Below are 11,299 nucleotides of genomic sequence, written 5' to 3' on the forward strand. Positions count from 1 at the left end.
GCCTTTGTATAGTATGTATAGTAAAGTAATGAGTAATTTAACATATTTGTAAATAGATTTTGTGAATATGCAACTGTAATGCAACTGTGAATATGCATATTTGTGAATATGCAACTGTAAATGCATAAGCATTATTTATTAGTGTTTGTATGACTTAAAATACTATAGTATATGCATGCTTAAAGACAGTATTCCCAGAGTACTCTAGGACTTAAATATATTAGCAAGCTTTACCTTTAAAATGTACAGTACTGCTCTCTGATATCTTAGACACTGCTAGTGTCTAGCCATTTGACTATAATATTTGATAAGATGTGCCTATTTTAGGTAAACGTGATTTTGTTGCTAATTTACTTTCACCCTCTATGAATCTTTAATAAATATTTGCTTTTCCTTTTTGGAATGAACATTCTGAACTTTTATGATATGGATGTTATTAAACAGGATATAAGGAAGTGTTAAGATGCCAAGATAGCCAATTTATGAAACTATACAAAACACTTTTCAGAGCTTTCATTGCCTGCCTGCCAGACCCAAAGTGCTCCACATATTTGAGGTTGTCCTCATGTGATATATGTTGCAATACCAGAAGTACCGGGACAAAAAACATCCCTCTTGTATAGATAAGCAAAATACAGGGACATGAATGACTTCTGCAGATTTGGTAAGAGGATGTATCCCAGATTTTTAATCAACCCTTTTGCATCATTTGGTTTATTCAAATTTTTCTGATGAACTTAAGGAAAAAAAAAAAAAAGTTTGCTCACAGACAGAGTCCACACTGTCCAGTTAGTTCATTAGTATTTAGAGAACAAGCAGAACTTAAAAAACAAGTATAGTCAGATATTTGTGTGTGGATAATGTTCTTATCCAAGGTCTCAGACATTTGTTGTTCTTTTCTAGATAAAGTTGTATCATTGTCTTCTACTACAAAAAACTAAATGAAAAAATAGAGAAGCAGCTTCATGTGAAAGCTGAAAATATTTCCTCCAAGGCCTGAATATCAGGATATTTGGGATTCTTAAAAAAAAAAAAAATAAAAAAAATAAAAAAATAAAATAAAATAAAATAAAATAAAATAAAATAAAATAAAAATGGAACAGAAGCCTGTGTAATTGACAAAACAATGCAAGCTGCTCTCACAGTTTAGTTAGAACCTTATATGACTTCTCAAAATACTTACCATTGAAAAATGGATTGACTCTTTATCATCTCTCTTCTGTCCTTGTGAGCTGTTTACCACATCTTTTAATAAGGGAAGGATAGATACAGGGTAATTGAAGGTTGCCTGTTCAATTTTTAGTCTCTGGTTAGACAGACAAAGTCAATATTGCCCTATCCAAACAAAGGCAATTGGTAGATAATGGTGAATAAATAAATGGTGAAAATCTAAAAGCAATTCAACTTCAGCTAATACAAAAAAAATCATCTTTATCATACTATTTATAGCTACCCAACAGAGTCAGGATGGTCATGTCCTCTTAAAAAAGGAAGCAGTGATGGAAAGATGAAAGAGAATTCATTTTACCTGACCCTACATTACTAGAATTGTCTACTAGCTGACAAATTTCAGCAGAAGATCTCTCAGTGATAAATTCTGTTATTTTGGTCAAATGCCTTCCAACAAATAAAAATGAGTTTAAGATTTAAAAAATTTCCTCTATTTCCTTGCACTTTCCCAGTGAACTTGTTAACACATGTAGAAATCTTATTTTATGCTGATAGAACTATGTTGAATAACATAAAGATTGGCATTTTTCCTTCACTTATCATTTTCACTGTCATTTTTTTCTCCAGTTTCAAAAGAGACAAAATTAAAGACAAAAGAGACTAGGCCCAGCACTAGCTGTCATTTGGATGCAGATATAAAGCATCTTAGGTTCCCCTGAGATTCACTCAAAATTCCCCAGCTTTCCCTTCTGGAGATTTCATTAACAAGATTCACATTTTTTTCTAGGACATGGAAAACTAAACATTTCAAGTTTGGTTATCAAACTTTTCAATTGTTTGCTTATTTTTTAGGTACAATGCAATCAAACTGCCAATCCCCTCAGACTCATGATGTATATTTATTGTGTAAACTAGGTATCCTTGTATTTGGATACAGCCAAAGACACATTTCCCACATGCAGGTGAAATGAAACTCTGTTAGCTGAACCACAGAGTTCTGTGATTAACTTAAAAAAAGAGCACTATGACATAGTCATTTCTGCCTATGGGAATTCAGATTAACATGCTATTCTCTTCAAATGTGCTTGTGTGGCAGGAAACATTTGTCATATGCAATGGAATAACACAGAATTAATCTACTCAATTACTACTCCTGTTAGAAAAGTAAAATTTGTAAGCTGAATGATTTCCTTCCTAAAACTATCTAACATGAATATTGTCCCTACTCACGATAAAACACAAAGGGTTTGGTGTAGGCCCCGAGAGAAACCCCAGACCCACCAGTATATGCAACAGTTGGTCACTAAATCTTCCTTTCAAGAAAAGAACCTTCCAGCTGTAAATAAATATTTTGTGAAGAACTGTATTAGGTCTGGCGTCATCTTGAACAAAGATTGATTTTGTTAATGAAATTCCATAGTGATAATCAATCTCTCTCACATCCAAACTACATCATAATCTCTGCTTAAAATGTCACAATATGAGATAAACCATGTGATTCAAAGCTCCCATAAGCAGAATTCACAAGTCTGAGCTACTGGGGCCTGGTCTGGAAGAAGGGGATTCTTCTAACCCTAAACCCTAACTCTAACCCTAACCCTAACCCAAACACCAACCCTAACCATAACCCTAACCCTAACGCTAAAGACCCTATCCCTAATGACCCTAATCCTAACCCTAGAGTCATAATTAGGTTTAGGCTAAGGGTTAGGGTTAGGGTTTTTTGGAAAGAGAAAAAGTGCAGAGTCCTGTTGGGGTTCAATAAAGGCTCCCAAAGGGAGTTCAGGTCTACCCAGAGGCTTCCATTGGGAGCACTTCTTGATGGGAGAAATTGCCCTAGTCCTGCATGTGTGAAGAAGGAGAAAGGCGGAGACATGCTGTTCCTTTTGGGTCATGTACTGCTCATGTATCAGGTCAAGCTGGCCAGCTGCATCTCACCCTGCAACACCACAGCTGCACAGAGAGCAGCCACACTGCTGTGGGTACACAGGAACTGGGATCTGCTCAAAGTGGCGGTGCAGAGCAACGAGGGAGTCAAAGCAAAGCCTTTGGAGGGAGCAAAGCCTTGCATTTGAAGCAGTCTTGCCTGCTGCCATTTTTTTTCATTTTTTCCCCAAGTTAGCCTTTTTCCAGTAAAGTTTGATTTTCTTGCAAGGAGAAAGCTATTTGTCATTCTTGAATACCTGGAAAATAAAATTTGTTTTATCAGATGCTCTTATGATCCCCAAAAGACTATCTGCTGGTCCTGGGAAAACTTGGATTTTTTTTTTAGATTTTTACTCTGTCAAAGATTTGTTGAAGATGGTCAGATGGCTTGAAGAGTGTCAAAGACAAATGGATGGACCAGCAGAGAGGCAGACTGCCTAATGTGTTTAGGAAACACATCTTTGTGTTGAATGTGGCCTGTAACAACTGTGCCTTTTGCCTGCAAGTTTTATTGGTCTATAAAATAGGAAAAAAAAAAAAAAAAAGAAAGAAAAAAAAAAAGTAAAGTATTTTGCCATTTTTTCAGATATTTTATATCTACTTATTAACTTATGCACAAGCCATTGGAAAATTTAAGTTAGGTTTCTATAAAGGTAGAATGGATCCCTAAATCCTATTGATGTAGATAAAAAGCATATCCCCAAGGCTTGATATTGCAGATAAAAGGCATATAGGAAAAGAAACCATGATCATTGATTGGCTTACATGAATCACTGGGAATACAGTGTTAGAATCAATGCCAATTGTCTAAAGATTAATCTCCATGTTAAGTTTAAGCACTGTTTGATTCACAGCATGCACACTGCCTAGGCAATTTCATTTAACTTAGGGCTTTGGTAGTGAAAGACATTACAAATGCAGTGAAATAACTTGCCAGCCCCAGGTTCCTGCCATGTGATCTTCCAGCTCTGGGGGTTCACATACCCCTTGGGCAAAATCATAAGGTTGTGTTACATGCACTGAACTGAAATCATGTGAATAAAGCACAGTCTTTAATGTTTTAGAGTACTGTGTTTATGTATTTTGACAAATTTAGTTGAATCTTAATTACTTATGTAGCTTCAGAATGTAAATTTATTTATTTTTGCAAAAATAATTGCTTTTGTAGCATGAGAGTGATCACATCATTGTGCTGTTTGTAAGCCTCTGTGACAAATTAGGCCCAGTCACTGATAAGCTGGCAATTGCTGCTCATTTCCACTGGGGGGTATCTTAGTTTCCGTACTGACCTTACGTATTTTATCATAGAAAAATCACTTATTTTATCTGCATGCAACATTTTAATTACTCCCTTAATAGTTACCATGCTACAATCACTTCTCTGTGTTTATTAATTAAGATGAGTGGATGAAAGAAACACAGCTCTGTGTGGCTGCAGTCTGTTAAAGTCCTGCTGCTGATCAGTTCTGTGGCACCAGTGGGGGTAAGGACGAGCAGAGTGAGTGTTTCTTCTGTTGCAGGTTTGCATACATTTTCTAGGCTTTCAGCATTTCTCCTGGGCATAAGAATAAGAACTAAACTGGGCAATGGCATGTCTGCTCTATGAAACAGCAGTTCCTTATTGTGTTTGGTAACTCTAATGTGACAGAAAAGTCCCTCCAGTAGCTTTGTGCTGAACTTCTAGGTTGGTGAGAGGCAGTTATTTGCAACGTTAAATTTGGGACTGATCACTTGCTCATAGTGTGCTGATGTGCAGAATCTATTTTAGGATTCTGGCTGTTGAGATATGATTCAGTGCAGACTAGTTTGGCTGTTGTGAGGAAAATCCATAATTATGTAGCTTTGTTATTTCTGTGTATTTAGGTAATCTTCAGACCGCCTTCCTACTTGATTGCAAAAATTGCCTTCTGAGGACAGATCATATATTTAACTTTTTAAATGATTGATCCAGAACTCCTTATGTTCACAACACATTATCACTGAGCTTATTGGAGTTATTGGTATACAAATCAGGCATCGCTGCCATTTTGCAGCCACACACCAAAAAAAATTTTTTTTTTGACCACAGGGTGCTTTACTCGGCACCCGGCCTGATAGCTGCAGATGGGTCCCACCTATCTCTAAGGGGAAAATGGATCCTAGCCCAGGAGCTGGCAGGGCTCATTGAGAGGGCTTTAAACTAGGTAGGAAGAGGGACAAGGATGAAATAAGACTCGTTAGAGGTGAGCCGGGAAGCAGTCTGGGAGGTTCCTGGAGAGCATGGAAGATAGCTTCCTGACACAGCTGGTTAGTGAGCCTACCAGGGGTGGTGCCCCACTAGACCTTCTGTTCACAAACAGAGAAGGACTGGTGGGAGATGTGGTGGTCAGGAGCTGCCTTGGGCAGAGAGACCATGAAATGGTGGAGTTCTCTATTTTTGGCGAGGCCAGGAAGGGGACCAGTAAAACTGCTGTATTGGACTTCTGGAGGGCAGACTTTGAGCTGCTCAGGACACCGGTTGGCAGAGTCCCTTGGGAGGCAGTCCTGAAGGGCAGAGGAGTCCAGGAAGGCTGGGCACTCTTCAAGAAGGAAATCTTGAAGTAGTCTGAGTGGTCTGTCCCCACGTGCCCAAAGATGAGTCGGCGTGGAAGAAGACTGGCCTGGCTGAACAGAGAGTTGCGGCTTGAGAAAAAAAAAAAAAAAAAAAAAAAAGAGGGTTTATGACCTTTGGAAAACAGGGCAGGTCACTCAGAAGGATTATAAGGATGTTGTAAGGATGTGTAGGGGCAAAATTAGAAAGGCCAAAGCTCATCTGGAGCTCAATCTGGCTACTGCTGTTAAAGGTAACAGAAAATGTTTTTATAAATACTTAACACGAAAAGGAGGACTAAGGAGAATCTCCATCCTTTACTGGATGTGGGGGGAAACTTAGTGACAAGAGACGATGGAAAACGCTGAGGTGTTTAATGCCTTCTTTGCTTCAGTCTTTAGCGGCAAGACCAGTTGTTCTCTGGATACCCAGTACCCTGAGCTGGTGGAAGGGGACAGGAAACAGAATGTGGCCCTCACAATCCATGAGGAAATGGTTGGTGACCTGCTACGGCACTTAGATGTACACAAGTCGATGGGGCCGGATGGGATCCACCCAAGGGTACTGAGAGAACTGTCAGAGGAGCTGCCCAAGCCACTTTTCATCATTTATTGGCAGTCCTGGCTAACAGGGGAGGTCCCAGTCAACCAGCAGCTAGCAAACATGATGCCCATCTACAAGAAGGGCCAGAGGGTAGACCTGGGAAACTATAGGCCTGTTAGTTTGACTTCAGTACCAGGGAAGCTCATGGAGCAGATAATCTTGAGTGTCATCACGTGGCACTTGGTGATCAGGCCCAGTCAGCATGGGTTTATGAAAGGCAGGTCCTGCTTGATGAACCTGATCTCCTTCTATGACGAATGACACGCTGGGTGGATGAGGGAAAGGCTGTGGATGTGGTCTACCTTGACTTCAGCAAGGCTTTTGACACCATTTCCCACTGCACTCTCCTCGAGAAACTGGCTTCTCTTGGCTTGCACAGGCATATGCTTCATTGGGTTAGAAACTGGCTGGGTAGCCGGGCCCAAAGAGTTGTGGTGAATAGAGCTAAATCCAGTTGGAGGCCGGTCACTAGTGGAGTCCCCCAGGGCTCAGTACCGGGGCCAGTTCTCTTTAATATCTTTATTGATGATCTGGATGAGGGGATTGAGTGCACCCTCAGTAAGTTCGCAGATGACACCAAGTTAGGTGCGTGTGTCGATCTGCTCGAGGGTAGGAAGGCTCTGCAGGAGGATCTGGATAGGCTGCACCAATGGGCTGAGGTCAACTGCATGAAGTTCAACAAGGCCAAGTGCCGGGTCCTGCACATGGGGCGCAATAACCCCAAGCAGAGCTACAGGCTGGGAGATGAGTGGTTGGAGAGCTGCCAGGCAGAGAAGGACCTGGAAGTATTGGTTGATAGTCGGCTGAATATGAGCCAGCAGTGTGCTTGGGTGGCCAAGGCCAACAGCATCCTGGCTTGTATCAGAAACAGTGTGGCCAGCAGGACCAGGGAAGTGATTGTGCCCCTGTACTTGGCTCTGGTGATGCCACACCTCAAATACTGTGTTCAGTTTTGGGCCTCTCGCTACAAGAAGGACATGGAGGTACTCGAGCATGTCCAGAAAAGGGCAATGAAGCTGGTGAGGGGTCTGGAGAACAAGTCTTACGAGGAGTGGCTGAGGGAGCTGGGGTTGTTTAGCCTGGAGAAGAGGAGGCTCAGGGGCCACCTTATTGCACTCTACAGGTACCTTAAAGGAGGCTGTAGCAAGGTGGGGGTTGGTCTATTCTCCCACGTGCCTGGTGATAGGATGAGGGAGAATGGGCTAAAGTTGCACCAGGGGAGGTTTAGGTTGTATATTAGGAAAAACTTTACCAAAAGGGTTGTTAGGCATTGGAATGGGCTGCCCAGGAAAGTTGTTGAGTCACCATTCCTGGAGGTCTTTAAAAGACATTTAGATGTAGAGCTTGGTGATGTAGTTTAGTGGAGGACTGGTTAGTGTTAGGTCAGAGGTTGGACTACGTGATCTTGGAGGTTTCTTCCAACCTAGATGATTCTGTGATTTTATATATTTTTTTCTATAGGTCTGACAGTTCTAATCCTATCACAATTATTTGAAATCTTGATAGTTCTTCCTAATGTTTCATTATCCTCGTGGATATTGAGACATCTCTGGAGGTCAGGAGTGAAAAAAGCAAAACCCTGCATATTTGATTTTTATTATTACTTGCTTATTGAATTCCTTCTGGTACCTCTTGTATCTCAGCAATAGCACAGATTAACTGTGGTTTCTGTTCAATTGTTAAATGACAAAATAGATGATGCATAGGTGTTTTCACCTGAGGGATGCTTTTGCTTATATTAGCATTAAGGTAAAGTTTGATTCTGCTGTGATCAGCAGTTATGTTGATTTTATCAGTGTTTTTGCAGCACAACCAGATAGAAAGTATTTTAAAATGAACTTCTTTTTTCACTATTAGATTAGCCTCACATCTAGAACAAAATTATTTTCTTGAATTATAAATGCCTTTCTAATTCAGTTTATTAATGTAGCATCTGTGAAGTTCTGTATTAGCTGGTCTCCCACTTGACCTGATAGCAACCTTCCAGTTTTGGTTGCAGCCCTGGCTATGGGTGGAGGCTAAAGCTCTTGTGGCTTTTTGGACCAAAGATGGTAATCTTCCCGGGATATGGGTGAACACAAGGGGTGTGGTCCTTCTAGTCCCTGAAATTATCCCTTTATCCAAGAGATACCATAGGCTGTTAAAACTGCCATGAGGACATTTAACCTGGAGTTGTCCTTCAAGTCCTGAACCTACTCCAATTTTTTTCTTCAATTTAGGTGTTGTTGGCAAAACACAAGAAAGCATTGCATTTTTTGGCCATTTCTGTAGTAAAACAGGCAATACTATTTGTTTAAAGGCAGAGGTGTCCGGTGGATAGGCCATAGAGATGATCTCCCTTAAGGGGTGTCCTCTCCAGTTTCTGAAAGTTGAGGTCCTTCTTCACAGTCACAAAAATTGCCCCCAAAACTGCTAGATTAGTAGAAATTTGGTCCAACTGAGGTTGGCAACCATTTTGTGCTGTTGATTTCTAAGGCATCTCTAGGTGGTTTCCTAGATAGGAAAAGATGCTTAGGGAAAAACAGAGATAAGCTTAGCTTGTTTAATGAGTGTAGCCGTTCGAGCTTCCGAATGAAAACTGCAGTGTTACATGTTATGATAATTTAGAGACTGTCACTCCTTAAGCACACAGTGATAAATGGTGCCTACATTGCTGCTGAAAACAGCTGATGGCAGTGGCTGCAGCACCCGAACATGCTGCCTCTGCCTGGGCAGCTAAGACATTTGGCTTTGTGCAAAACTGATAGCAAAGATCTCTTTGTAGTAATGGTGTCAGATAAACACCTGATGTGGATGGGAAGGAGCGTTTGGTGAATGTTGCTGCTGCCAGGGCCACCAGTATGGTATATGCCGCTTCTTTCCTTGCTCTGGAGACCAGGAGGGTTGGCTCACTTACCTACTATTTCTGTGGTCAAGTTGGGCATGCCTCCAGAGCAGACAGATAGAGGGCTTGGGGAAGAATATGGAAAGCTTGTGCAGCAGCATGTTAGTGTTTGACTTACAAGGGAATTACACTGCCTGTGCTCATTTTCGCTGGGGCCACTGCTGGGGCACAGGCAGGTGAGTGCTCCCTGCCCCTTCTCTGTCCTTGTATGCTAGTGCATGTTCCTACTCTGCAAATAAATTGCTGCAACGTAGCTTATGTAGAGAGTCATTTATTTGCTTCACATCTCAAAATAAGTGAAAATATTAATGAGCAGTTGCAGTGTAAAAGGTAATGCTCTCATTAGCAGTGTTCTTGTGCTGTAGCAATAGAAAATTAGGAATGTTGATTTTTTTTTTCCACAGAGTATCAGGGCACCATAGGGGCTCCTGGGGTGGGTCAGGCAGGGCCCATACCAGCAAGCCCCCCATGAGCAGGGCACCAGGGGCATCAGGGCAACCTCAGCGCCGGGGCAATGGGCACCTCGCTGGGGCCAGGCCCAGGCTGGGCTGGGCTGTTGGCCTGCTGGTGGCCCGGCTGAGCAGGGCTATGGTCTACAACATGGTGGAAGCTGTAGTTCAGATAGGGGGCAAAGGACAGAGGCCTAGTTCAAAAGCAGCTCCGACTGTCAGGGGTTGGCCCTGCTGTGGCTCTGCCACTGTCCCCAGTCACTCAAGGAAGGAAGGGGACACCCCATGGCTGCGCTGGCCCTGAGCCAATCCTTTGGGAGGGGCCCTGACACAGGACCTCTTCCTTGGCACCAATTTATCAGAATTAAATATATTTGAGATTTGCTAGTTACCGTACATGTGTTGTGCACGTTAATTTTTTGAATAGAGATTTAAATGTGATGTTCATTTTTAATCTGTTACAGATCTCTATGAATCCGTTCTGTTTACGCTTCAACACTCTTAGCAGAAATAGTTCTTACTAATCAATACACTGGTTTTCTGTTTTATCTAAGAAGGAAGCAGGGATTTTCTGCCTGCCTGCTTTATGCACAGCCGCTGGAATCCTGTGAACCTGTGTTGGAAGGCATCTGGAAGCTACATGAGCATTGTGGTTAAGCAGATTGATGATGATTTCTTTTCTGGCAGCAGGTGTCTGTAACTGACTCTGTGCTTTGCAAGATTATACTTTATCAAATAACTGTGCTGTCAAAGTTAATTAGTTCAATTTTGTTCTACAATTCACCTCCTTGATAACTACCTGTCAATAGTGAAAAGTTCTCAAAAAAAGGTCACTTGTGCTTTAGCTAGAGGATTTCAAGAACACATGAAAACAGACTTTTGGAAAAGGAACATGAAGGCTTTTTGTTGAATTTTGCTTTGTTGGTTGTTGCTGACAAAAATATATCAATATAAATGATACTTAAAAGCTTTTGGAGATTTTGACCATGCTGGCGTGTTTCAGGAGCCTGTCATCTGTCTTCATTTGAAGATGTCTCCCACCCTTGTAATGAAGTCCTGAATGCATAGAAACCTATGAACTGTGATTGAACTGTGATTATCACAAGATTGACCATTGCTGCCATGTACCATTTGTGATGGTGTGGAGAAAAACTGTTCTTCCAAACAATCAGTGAAGCATGCCAGAGTGCTTATCTTGCATTCTGTGAAATTATATATAAAATTTGGGCTGAAACAATGTCAGTGAATTAAGTTAAGGGGTTCATCTATCTGCCAGATACCATTTCTAACGACAACAATGTGCTGACCACTTAGTTCATAACTGCCAAACTGCTTGACAAGGGGTTCAAGACAAATACCTTCATGTTCACAACACTTTTGGCCATCTTCCTAGAGACAGAGACCCTGTCAGCAAAAGGAGATAAATAATGTGCGTAGGAAAATTCTCACAAATGAAGCAGACTGTTCTTTCCCTTTCTACCCCAGAACACTGACTAAAGACAGGATTTATCAAAACAGTCAACAGCACTGCAGAGACGGTGAATACATGGCAGTAATTGCAAAAACAATTGTAGCACTGCAAGGATTATACTGGATGGTATTTATCTCTCAGAAAAAAAAAAAAAAAAAAAAAAAAAAAAAAAGTAGAAATGGCATGTTTTTTGTATGCAGGATGTAGTACTTGGTCAAGATAATTGG

This window comes from Netta rufina, assembly GCF_964035555.1.
Source record: "Netta rufina genome assembly, chromosome: 2".
Taxonomy (NCBI): Eukaryota; Metazoa; Chordata; class Aves; order Anseriformes; family Anatidae; genus Netta; species Netta rufina.